Source organism: Dromaius novaehollandiae, chromosome 13 (assembly GCF_036370855.1).
Source record: "Dromaius novaehollandiae isolate bDroNov1 chromosome 13, bDroNov1.hap1, whole genome shotgun sequence".
In the NCBI taxonomy this organism is placed as follows: Eukaryota; Metazoa; Chordata; class Aves; order Casuariiformes; family Dromaiidae; genus Dromaius; species Dromaius novaehollandiae.
This window is the reverse complement of record NC_088110.1, coordinates 20,253,355-20,266,255: the sequence shown is the minus strand read 5'-3', so window position 1 is coordinate 20,266,255 and position 12,901 is coordinate 20,253,355. Positions and strand designations below refer to the sequence as shown.

Below are 12,901 nucleotides of genomic sequence, written 5' to 3'. Positions count from 1 at the left end.
CTGCCACTGTCAATGCCCAGCACACCTGTATATAATCAGTAAGGTGTGCTCAAGTACTTTTTAACCAGCACTTGGATCCCAGTTATGAGAATTACTTATGAATTTTTTTTAAACCTTCCAACTGATATGAGTAAATAGTAATAATGTAATTTGCACATTAATGAATATAAGGGTGGAACAAGTTGTCCAAGAGTGATAAAGAGAAAGTAATGCCTTTTCCTACATAGTTAATGACTCATGAAACAGCATATGGATGAATTACTAGTCACAAACTTACAGGTAGGTGAGCGATTTCCTAAATGCAATATTGATTTTAAAGATTAACAACATTTTCAGAGCTTGTGTACAGCCAAGAATTTTCACCAGATGTCCAAATATCTAGCTGTGTAGCTAGAATAAAGACTTAAATAAGAATCTGAGTTGAAATAAATGTCCTATTTCCTACTCTCTAATCCTGTTTGAAGCTCTGGGAGTCCTGCCGTTCTCAGCACCGGTTGGTAGTCAATAAGCAAATAAAGCCTATGTTGGATTAGTGGATTTTATTCCCCCCTTAGGACCTGAACATTCTTCCTTTCTTTAATGTTCAGACTGTAACACTTACTGCATAATAACAACAACCTGAGTCAGATGCAAGATGCGTAACAGTGAAAAATATGTTCACTGCTTCCCATGCAGACTGCCAGTTTGGGAAAGAGAGAACTTGGCTTCCGCTCAAGGTTTTGGGATTGTATCATAATTTTGAATGGAGCCCAGAATGCATCTGGAACGGGAAAGTCAAACAGCCAGTTCAAAGTATTAAAATCACTACTGGAGAAATATGAAATGGCCAAAGAAAATATCAATTAGATGAAAGCTGTAATTAGTCCATGTGAGCTCCTTGAAAGAAGGAGCACTCTGTACTCTTTGTATAGTACTAATGAGCTATAGTACTAGTGCGTACTACAGAGCTAATGCCAGTTGTGTTCATTTTCCTTGCATTACCTCGCTCAGCAGGTCACTGGAGACATCAGCTCTGCGGGAGCTGGCTTCTTGTTCAAGAGGAATGAAGTTGGTAAAATCGAGCCTATAGCCAATCCCCTCTTTTAATCTTCTCTCTTTTGTATTACAGACCTTCTTCATATGAAACTGCTCCCCAGCTTGGATCAGTCTGTCCAAAGACATCACTTGGGTTCTTACTTGGGAAACGGCTGACAGGAGAAAATGCTTCAGTACTGTGCTCTGCGGGTGCTTCGAACTGCGCTCATCTTGACAGCAAGAAATCTGCAGTTCTGGAATAATGTCCCTGAATCGCTATTGTACAGGAAATAATTACAGATGTATGCAACCATATAATGGAGACATGCACAGATCAGCATATATTAATGCAGACCAGGCCTTTACTCTGACACAGGAAGAAAGCTCATCAGTTCCTCCTTCCTCAGCATCTTGTTTCTGTGTGGCCAATGAAAGAGTACAAATAGGCAAGAATTGGTGATATTTTCCAGATGTAAACCCATGATCCCCAGGGATCTGTCATCATGTTCAGTGGAAATGGAGCCGGTCAATACAGGCTCTTGACTGAAGGAATGGCAGGCTCAGAGTCTTCTCTCCAGGGAATTTTTTTGTGAGTCTGGCTGCTGATTGAAAGTCCTCCAGATTGCTCCTGTGTTTCCTTGACAAGGAAAGAAGACTGTTGGTGATTTTTCCCACTGGTAGTGAAAGGCAAAAATTCTGCTGTTCATGTTAATGTGGCATCACAACTTATTCTGCAAGTATTGTCACAGAAAGTATTGATACTGGTTTTGGTAGGCTCAATAAAAATAAAGCGAATTCTGAACATATAGATCTGTAGGAATGCTTCTCCCGTTAGGGCTATGGCAGGGATCTTATACACTGCACTGATTGCCCTTCAGGCAGAAACATCCCTTTCTTCACCTAGCTCATGAATCTCACCACTCTCACTTGCTTCTTCTGCGGGGGATGAAACTTATTTTATTATCCTGGATGCAGATATCCTGTTTCAGCATTTTTGTATTTTACAACTTGTAGGTGCCGAGCCCTTCCCGGTGAAGCGTCACACTGAGGGTGCCGATCTTGCGTACCATCACCTCCACGGTCCTGCCGAGACAGGAACGATGTCTCTCTGTACTCTGGAGTCAGTGCCGAAAGTCACACTATTGCAGTTGCTAGAAGAGGAAGAGGATTTCCTTTGGCTATTTTTGAAGAAAGGAATAACATCTGAACCATGGCTATTCACTGATCAGGCTCTGATCTCCAATAGTAGTTTGATGTTCAGATCTTCAAAATAGTCTTTACTCAGTAACTCTAGTCGTATAGTTTGCGCTGCTTTGCTTCTCAGTTTTGTGTATCTTCCCAGTGAGTTCCTCACTAGATTTTGAGTCTGTTTGTGATAGAAGCCAGGAAAATTTGGCACAATAAGCTACCTATTTTTAATTTTTCTGAAGACAACTAGCCCCATTCCATATGTACAGCCTGCCAACATCTCTCATTATTCTCTTTGTTAAACAATCTTGAATGGCATCTTTCTCATTCCAAGCAAGCTGTGAAGCAGCCTCTTCCCTGGATAATGCTTCTCTGGTCTGGCTCAACTTCTTGAAGTTATTTTCATATCCTGTGCAAAGTGCCACTCTACTTACAGGGGCAGATTCCAAGAAATGGAGAGGTTTAAGCTTACATATTTTAGTGGCCAAATAGTATGGTTGGCCCACTCATTCTACTGGTACACAGTGACCTGTTAAGCCGTGGTAAGTTAGTTGTGTTTCTGACCTCTCAGTCCTGTCCTTCAACTGCCTTCAAAGGTGCAGCCTTCCTTCTTTGTTCAACCTTGCCACTTGACTGTTTCATCAACGTATAAATGAACTTTTTCTGAGGACTTTCGCTCAGTTCTCTGCACAAACAACTGGCATCATGAAAGCTCCAGGCAAAGAGCTACACCTAGATGAGACACCCTACCAGTCAAGGCCAGGCCCTTTTACCCATTTTAGAGATGATGAAATGAAGACATCTGCCTAACTTGGTTCATAAATGAGAAGTTCTGCTTCCATTTCTTCCTGCTTTCTCCAAAAAGAGGGGTCATACAGTGGTCTCTTCACATATTCCATTGTCTACGTGGAGAAAACGGTAAGAAGGGGGAAATGTGGACATGATAAACAAGAATTCCAGCTCTAACATGGGGAATGGAATAGCCTTAGGTGACAACAAGAAACAGGTTTACTCATCATCTTTACCACCAGCAACAGGGAATGCAGAAAATTTCTGAGATTTTATTATCTTTCCTATAAAGCTTTTCTGAGAATTGCTGCCTTCCATGAAGCCACTGAAGGAATGAAAGTAGGAGCCAGGGACTACAGGGAGGTCCAATCCCACCATGACGGTGAGCACGTTCCCCAGGGAGCCTCAGATTTAATCCCTGCTTTAATTCTGCGGCGGTTCCAGGGACACATCAGCTGGGATATTTAAGACTTCCTCCAGTTTTCTTCCTGTGTGCTATTCCTTAGGGATTGCCTGAATGTAGTCTAAAGCCATGCAACTTCTGCTGTGTAACCTAAGGAACAGATCTGAAGTGCTTCCGATGACCAGTAAACGTTTTTTCCTTTACACCTACCCGCCCGTTATATCCTCCATGGGGCTGTTTTATTTGATCTCAGCTTTTCCAGCTGTGCAAATTTTTCTGCATTATGTTCCTATTCCTCCTCGCTCTTGATGGGTCAGCAGCACTTTATAATGATAATCCTGGCCTGTCACTGACTTTTCAAAGTGCTACAGTCAGCAGGTTACTCCAGCAGAAACCTCCTCTCCTCCCCGCTGAGCAGAACTGCCCCAAAGCTTGATCCAGCCTTTGAATATCAAAGACATGAGGATCCTACGGCTGGACTCTAGCCCAAGTCCCTTCAATAACAGCACAGCATGAGCCCAGATGAGCTGTCAAGCTGGCTGATGATACTGTTTTAAATTCATGATAATATATTTTTCTAATTTAATCTCTGAAATGAAAGTGCACATTTCAGCTCATCATTTCCAACTTATCTTCTGTTTCCTTTCAGCTTTTCAGTGTTTCTGAAATGCCTTATGCTACAGGCAAAACACACTGATTATGATGGGGCTTTTCTTTTAGCAGCTGCCACTGAGCAGTGTCACACATGGAGAAAATGGAAAGTCGTCTCTGCCCAGTTGTGTCAAGCATTTAAAAAGAAGAAAGTAAAAAGAACGCATGGGAAGAAACAGGTGGCAACTGTTGCTGTTGAATCCTCCTTCAAGGAAGAGTACGGGAGGGATTTTTTTAAGAATTTAAACACAGTGACTCTCCACAAGGTGAGCAAGCTAATAAAAATCAGCCCACCAAAAATGCACAGTAAGTTAGACACAACAATTAACCGAGCTTTGGCTTTCTGGCATTAAGATAAATGCATCTGTTTATCTTCAAGAAGGAAGGGGAAGACAGTTCATGTGCACGCCCACTCGTGCAATATAACCTTCAAAAATAGTGCTGAGGTACATATCTGCTGATCCCATCCTCGCTGTGAAACCCAGGCAGGCAGTTGCCACTCGTACGAGAGCTGGGGGAGGGAGGGGGCTAATAATGATGTGAAGTGTATCATGCGGCGTTGCAGGAGACAAGGTTTCTCGGTTCAGCGTGTCCTCTGCCTGTACATGCCTGCACAGTATCTTCTGATATTGTATTTGTACCCAAACTGGGAAAAATGCAGCAAGACATGTTGTTACTTGTTACCTTCAAATAATAGCTGTTCAGAAGCGCACATCTCTCTGACTTTTTGCTGTAGAGAGATATTGCCTTCTCCGGGAGGGCAACCTCAATTAGGAGGAGCCTGTTGTGGCAGCCGAGGACCGTCCGCATCAGATTGCCAGCTCCCACCTTGCCTTCTGAGAAGGCTCTGCCTCCATTTTTGAACGTAACCTGCTCTGAACCTTCGCTTTGTGCTGTCACCTCTGTTTTGGATTAAATCATTCCCCCTTCATTGGAGTCCGAGCCCTCCGGGTAAAAGGCGAGGAAAGAGGGAGCCATCAAACCCAGCAGCAGCGAGTGACTTTCTTCCCGCAACAACAATTTTGTCACTGATGGGGGCATTGATTTTGAATGGATTCATTACCCTGAGCCTATCTGGGAGCAGGGAGCTGGAATTTCTTGCTCTACCTACGTGGCCAGAGGTTTTCTCTGCTTCGAAGGAAGCGGCTGTCTGTGCAGCTGGAAATACCACGCAAGAAAAAGTTGGTGGAGAAAGCAAAGACAAGGAGAAACTCTAAATCCCTGAAACAACACGTCTGCTGCAGAGGACTCGCGCTGGCATGGGCACAGCCGAGGGGGCACCTGGCTGCTGGCCGTAGAGCCGTATTTCTCTCTGTTTCAAAGAGTAAAGATGATGTGCTGCAGAAAGTCCCGCGCATGTCCCATTCACGCCCTCGTAGGTGCCGATGCAAGGACCGGGACAGGCAGAGCCCTCGCGCTGAAAAGCCAGGCTCCCGGCACCAAGGTGACTCGGGCTGGGAGCACGGCGCTGGCCATGGGGCAGCCCCACGGCGGGTTCCCGCTGCAGACACAGCCCCGCCGCGGGCCGCACGCTCGAGCTGGGAGCAGCCATACACCACCGCTCAGACCCAGAGGACATAAAGACGGGGGCGAGGGCTGCTGCACCTGCAAGCGTTGCCTCGGCTGTAGCGGTGGCTTTCCAGCTCCCTCGCCGCCCGCAGCAAGGGCACCTATGGCCTGGCAAAGCAGCAACGCAGCTGCTTTTCGTGGCCATTTCTCCCGCTCTTGGCCGCCGTTCTCCCAGAGCTGCGATAGCCCCGGCGTGTTCAGTCCTTTGAGCCCATAAATGCTGGTAGCTCCAAGCAAAGAGCACTCAGAGATGCAATTTTAACACCAGCGCAGCTGCACTCTTTGCCCACGTGACACGTTTTTAAGGAGCGAGGAGCAGCGTGTACTCCTAAAATGTTGCATTCTGCAGATTTTTTGCTTATTGCTCTTGTTCAGCTCAGGCCTTTCCAGTTAGGGGACTGGAAAAAGCTTTGCCCCAAGCGATGGTGGGAGGACAGACCCGGCAGGACCGCAGACGCACAGGCTGCCACCCCGCTGCCCGGGGACGGTGGCGGGGAGCAGAGCACAGCGGAGATCTGCCACGTGTCACCCGTGGCTCGGGGAAAGAGCCAGGCATTAAACGCGGGGAGCTCATAGCCTGTCCCTTGCTTTGACCACTGTGGGAGCTGGAGTTCAAATCCGTGCCATGCACTTTGAAAATGTGAGGGATTAATTTAGTCTCTTGAAACATCCCTGCCTGCTAAAGCGCACAGAGCGAGCATGGCTCTCATTTAGTGCTCGTGCTCTGCAAAGAGGTTTTAAAGCTTGCTGAGGGGAAGCGGGGATTGTTTTTATCCACAGCAAGAAAGAGAAGTGCAGCTGATGTACGGCCAACAAAAGATGCGATAAAAACGTAGTGCTGGGGAGGGAGGGGGCTGAAGGAGCACTCACAGAGAATGGCTTTCAATTAGGTGCCCTGTTTTGTTCCCAGGGATGGGGAGACAATTTAATCTGTTAAACCTGTTAATACTGTTTTGTAGGTATATGGTGGCTGCACAGGACCAGTGCCCTTTGTGAGGACGCTCCTATCTCCACGTGAAAGCGAGAGAGGTACTTTCAAACAAATATTAACTAATGAAAGCAGGCACACATGCCTATTAATGGCTGGCAGAGCTTTGCTGCATCTGCTTTGCTGATAGACCTGCACTTTCAGCTTAGGTTCACAATGCAGGAGACGTTCGTCGTGTGTTGCTCAGCCATCTGACAGAGCGGCGATACAGACCCCTCTTACATTAGCAAGAGCTGGATGCTATGCTCTTTTGCCACTAGCTGGTAGTTTTCAGAAATTTAGAGCAGATTTGGCCTAAAGGTTGGGATTTAAGAGCCTATTCTTACAAACCTGGTTGAAATCCTAACTACCGTTCCCTGATAGATTTAATGTGTTTGCTGAGCTGTTGAAGACAGTTCTGGAGATCTGCAAATATATTCCTTATGAGCTGCTTTTCACAATTTCTTTAATATAGTATTTCTTTGGATAAAATTTCCATGAGGAACAACTGACACTGTGGCTGGACGGTTTGTTAAGATATACCACGGCCCTTGCTGCTCACACCGCTCTGGTAGCACATCGCCTTCCTGATTGCAAGAGTCTAATATGGCAATTTACCCTGACAAGATGCCCCAAGGAAAGGCTCAGTGATGCAGACCTTCTAAGAACAGCTCTTTGGGCATGGTTCAGGGGTCAAATCCAGCAGGGAAGACAGCCAGGTAGCCCCTGGAAGGAGCTGAAAGGGCTGATGTGGGGTGACAGTCACTGGAAAGTGGCCACTCAGTGAAACCAAGCCTCAGTTTCGGTCTCTGCATTCAACGCCGTGCCAGCGTCAGGGACATAGCACTGGTTGGCTGTTGCTCTTTGAGATTTCTTTCATTTTTCTGGAGAAAAAACTATGCCTTCAAGGAAGTCACTTCAGCTCTGCCTTTAGGCCCTCTTGGGTGATGGGAAGAGGCCAGCTGAGTTATGCAAGAATACAGAAATGCCAAGTAGTTCATAATTCCCATTTATGAAACCTAACCAAAAATGTGGAAAACTTCCAGAATTTACAAATATTGTCCAAAGCAGATCAGCAGATATCCAGGTACGTTATACAATCCCCCCTTCTTCAGACTCTGTGAATTCAACATGTACTGGTTGTAAAAGGTTATACATTAGCAAATGTAATCATAAGGACAACTCAGCATTGAAGTAGATTATTTAGGGAGGTTGCGGGAATCTCCATCCCTGAGGGGCTCAGGAACAAAATAGATCTAATCGGGAACACTTTTGGCACAGCTGATCCCAGCATGGTGCACAGGGATGGATGAGTTGTCTTCTCGAATTCTCTTTCAGCTCTGTTCTCTCTGAATATATGTCAGCAGCCGACCATTCGGCAGCCTAAGAGGGGGCTTCAAAGGAATAGGTAATGTGTATTTAAAGAGCACCAGGAAAGCCTCGCTAAAGAGAGTATCTCCCAGAAACTATTATATTCGTTCTCACCCAATTCTTGGATTTGACCTACTGCATGTCATTGCAGGTTGTTCTTTCCCTACAAACACCTGAGAGAAAGGCAGGGAGAGCAGAAACAGGCGGAGAATTGGATCAATTTACAGGCAGACACTTACCTGGCAGAGCCTGCTGCTCCTAATACTGACATTTATATTAGCTCCACTCTGACACTGCACTCAGAGGATGGGACTCACCTTACCTAACTTTAAACGTCTGCAGTGATTCGTCTCTTCCCCAAGCTGCTCAGATGAATTGTACTTGAGCAGAAACTCCTTCTCCCAATTTTCTGTGGAGGGAGTCTAGACGAGTGGCTCAGCTGTAGAGCGCTGGAGGACGCATTAAGTTAGGCAAGATGAGTCCCCGCTACCAATCGCATCTGTTCTGTCGGGGAACGCTCCGGCCCGTGCGATGACTTCCACTGAATAAAATTACATTTCCATAAGAGATATAAAAACGTCTAACTTCAAGACTGCATAAATCCCTTTGTGAGCAGCAGAACCCGTAAAAACTAGTTCTCAGTGTCATTTTGTCTTGAAATTGAACCCTTGTGTGAAGTTTCTGATGTCTAATAAGATCTAAACTAACACTGCAATGTTTTGTGCCAGGGAGCTTGTATAAAACCTGTAGAAACTAAATATCTCCAAGACTGTATCCCCCGCCCCTGCCAGTCAAATTTGGTCGCAATCAACCACTGGGTTAAAAATGTACACAGTTACAGTTGCGTTGGTTTGATTTCTAATGAAACCAAACTGGAATGAGATTCTGACTCTGCTGAAGTCAATCACATCCGTATCCAGGAGTTTCCTCAGAGCAAACTTGAAATGATTTCTTTCCACAGTGAGCACACATTGCCAGCTGAGCTCTTTGAAAATGCACACTTCCCCACCATGCTTTATCTTCCCATTATCTGGAGTGCCCATAAACCTCTTGCCCTAATTTTAATAAGATTTCACAGAGTTCAGTATAAATACCTCCTATCCATCACAACATTAGAAGAGAAACAATAACACCTTAATTATCTCTTCTGCAGAAACTAATTATAACTTTCTGAATTCCTAATCAATACTTTAAAGCTGTTCTAACACAGAGAACAGTTTGTCAATAATTTATATACTGTTAATAATTCATGGTTTTATTATGTAATCAGACAGGAATCTCACTCCAGAAGGTCTCAGCACAGGAGGAAACAGCAGAGATAAAAATGAAGTGGAAGAACACAGAACCTCAAGCTATTAAGTGAGCGGGAGATTGACAGCCAGTCGTGCGTGCATCACACCACCAGCCTGCTCTTCAAGTCTCAGCCGTAAGGATGAGTTCATGTTCGTAAGACAGAAGAGCTGGATAGAAGAGAGAAAGAACATGCCAAAAATCCACATTGAAAAAATCAGTCATAAGGCATTTTGCAAAAGTGCTGCTTTGATGAAAGCTACTGCAGTTCAGTATTTCCACCAGGAGTGTGCGTGCGGGAGTGGAGGAGAGAAGGGGACAGGTGCCACTTTTCGGTGGCAACCAGCAGTATATTGGCTCAGCTGTTTCATCAGCTCTATCCAAAATATGCAAAGAGGCAAGGTTAAATCACCGCGTGTCCTTTCTCAATGGCACTCCCTTTCTAACTCAGATACTTGGTCCTTGTCACTGCAGTACCGCAGGTGTTGCCTTCTTGGTCCATATGCCTGAAACCGAACCACCCAAGACAACAGCCAGCGGTAAAATGCCGTTCATGACTAACTTCCCACAGTGGTCAGCTCAAGAGATACAAAGATGCCTGCAATCCACAAGACACACGGAAGCACAATTTCTGTGACACGAAAAAAAAGTGGAAGATGATTTATCACGATCTAATTGGCATTTGAAAGAGCTCATCACCACCTTTTGAAGAGGAAGTCCCCAGGGAAACGTAGGAAAAGTGTACTCCTGAGGTCAGCCTGACATTTGTCATCCCATGTGTGGGAAAACATTTTCCTTGAAAAGAAGACGTTGGAGTCATGAGGACTTGGAAGCAGAATGGGGAGAGCCTCTACAGTGCTGGTAGCGCTGGCATTGCAGGAGAATGGGGAGACCGCAACGGAGACGCAGGCTGCCTCGACCCTGCGCAGATACATGAGGAAGGATGGCCTCTGCCTCCCCAAGCGCAGCCGGAGCAGGTGGAGCAGGGAAATCAAGGCTTAGCAGCACTTCTTTACCAAAGAGAAACCCCAGCAGAGAAGCAGTAAGTGCTCTTGTTTGCACAGGCAGTGTGCAACTCTCATCTCCAAAGTGCTGCTGCAGTGCCTTGCACACAAACTCATCCTTTCTGTCAGTTTGTTTTACTTTAATGAGTGCGGAATGGGAACGCTCCCTGTTTTTTCTCTCCCTTAGAATTTGTATTGCACTTCATTAGGAACAGATTTTGTGTGTCTATAGTACCGTCCTGGACAAAGTGGTTCTCACTGCATACTTGTCATTTTTTGATTGTGTTATTCTTTTTATACCATTATCAACTTCTAGAAGTGTCTATAAAAATAGGTGTAGGAAAGGAAAAGTCTTCAAAGTAAATGGACATTGTGTTAAATGAATTATGTCTTTGGTGCTATTATCTCTAAATCAGCATAGATTATTCAGACTAGGGGCTTTTAGAATCATAAGTGGTTGAGATCATTTCTCAGTTCATCATCCCATTACCCGTAATGAGAAAATACTTCTAAATATGAAGATTACTCTTCCAAAAGATCCCTTGTGGCGAATGATTCCCCAGGCACTAACAATATTTATTAACTCTTTTCTTTCTGCATGGCAAGGACTTGAGAGAAAAATAGAAGTCCTGAAGGATTACCTTGAAACATTCAGCAACTCTAAATTTAATATTCCTCTCCTGGGACGCCTTTGGTTCTGCACTCCTGTATCTAGCAGTGTTCTCTCAGTTTCCACCTCCGTGGCTGCTTTTTTACAGTATGTAAATTCAGCTGCCGGTGCTGAACCTGGAATGCGATAAAGCATTTTAAAACTTCATTTCATTATTTTTGACTGGTTTTGTTTATGCTGGTTTTACGTTTCCATTTCATCAAGCCCAAGCTTTATTGTTTCTCTAGCCAATGATTTCTGCTTGCAAGCTTGATAAAATGACAGGCCCCCCTTGCTCACCCAAAATGGGGAAGATCCTCAGCATACGCATGATTAAGCTTCCTTGTCATCCCTTTATTTTTTCGTGCTGTCGCTGACTCGTTTTCTCATTGTATGAGTAGAATTATTAGCCTTATTTATTGGGCTGCACGTTTCTAGGAATCTATTTAACGCATAGTTTCATGAGACGGTTTTCATGGAATATAAGCTTCATATTTCAGCTCTTGCGTATAAGATTCCTTTTACCCTGTGTTCCACTGAAAAATACCTTCTTTTTCTGCAGGGCAAGGTGAGGTGTTAATGTACCACACCTACAAACAAATCCCATTGGAAAGAAAGCTTCTGCTCTTGCTGAATTTGGTACCGTGGGATTTCTTGGGAAAAGGTTCGGTTCTGTGGTTAAAGGGGTGAGCAGGTGTCAAGGGCCTCCACGCAGTCTTCCTGCATGTCCCTCCCTCCATCACTTAACATCCGCTTTTGCTAACTATAATCACCGATAATGTCCATTTACTCAGGTAGTATTAATAAGAACAGCTACAAGAAGGTCAAATTCTGGCTTAACTGTAAATGACTGGGCATCACAGAGGAGGTTTTGCGAGAGCTTATGCAATATAAGTAGAGTCTGCCGTGCAATGAAGAGCACTTCCAAAATTACCATGCTAATGTTTATCACATTGGTGCAGTATTTTCATTTGTGTAAAGCAGTACTTATGTGAACTGAACATGAAATATCTTTCCCTTTTACAGCAGTGGATGAAAGAAATGCAAATGTACGTCTTGTTCTACGCGACCTGTTAGACTTTGTGTGTAACACATACAAAGAGCAATTACCGCTTCCCAGCTTTGGCTAGCTTTGCTATTGTTTTGTAACTCTTTCTTTTAATGAAAAACTACCTCAGCTGGTCTAATTATTTGCTGCAATTTGCTTGGTGGTGTTTTTTTCAGTGAGAGATATATCTGTAAGGAGCACACAATATTTGTAAATAAATGTGTTGTTTCAGAGTTGTTTGAATGACCTTAGGAGCAAATGTCAGTCTGACTGTTGACAAACTGATTTTTTTTGTGACGGGTTATGTTAGAAACTTTTTTTATAACATCACAAAAGTGGAACGAGTCTCTTGTTCATCATGTCATCATTTACTGTAATCATTTACTCATATAAAAATTGGGTAGCAAGAACTTTCAGAAAAGGACGTCCGAGACCTAATGTGAAGGGTGAATTATTTTACAGTTGCCTGCTGCGTGATCTTTACACTTTCATCTGCAGTATTTCACGTTGGCTGCTGGCAAGGACAACATATTGGATTGGATGGACCTCACATCTAAGCCACCGTGAGAAACTGTGGGGTCTGTAGTGTAACATGAGCCACATTCATAAAAAATACATTCCTGACATTTGGCCAGTCTTTCATCATGAGATAAGTTTTCATTATCCTTCAAATGTAGCTCCATAATTACAGGTGGGGTAAACTATAAAAGGTCCAAATTTAGAAAATCATCACTGGAACTATCAGTTTATCAGAAGATCTGTTCCATAGTAGTCTTGCACACACATAGGGAGAAGGTTATATGTGACGAAATTTAGTTTAAAGTGAAATTTGGGGGGATTAATACATCCATTTTAGTTCATACTATCATTCGCCATTGAGTCTTTGAAATTCTGTGTGATGTTATCCCATAATTTTTTATTTGTTTAGGCAGAGATGGATAAAGTAATGTGAGTACAG

The 12,901-nt window shown here is 44.1% G+C and overlaps 1 long non-coding RNA gene across 2 annotated transcripts; it reads left to right on the top strand.

Annotated features, from left to right (window-relative positions):
* The first annotated feature begins 1,113 nt into the window (after window positions 1-1,113).
* Window positions 1,114-12,369, top strand: LOC112978842 (uncharacterized). Of its 2 annotated transcripts, XR_010391484.1 has the most exons (4): window positions 1,114-3,120; window positions 3,284-4,311; window positions 6,574-6,643; window positions 9,223-12,369. It is a non-coding gene; the product is annotated as an uncharacterized LOC112978842 (long non-coding RNA). The 2 variants fall into 2 exon arrangements; XR_003258030.2 differs by having other exon boundaries at window positions 1,114-4,311.
* The last annotated feature ends 532 nt before the right edge of the window (window positions 12,370-12,901 follow it).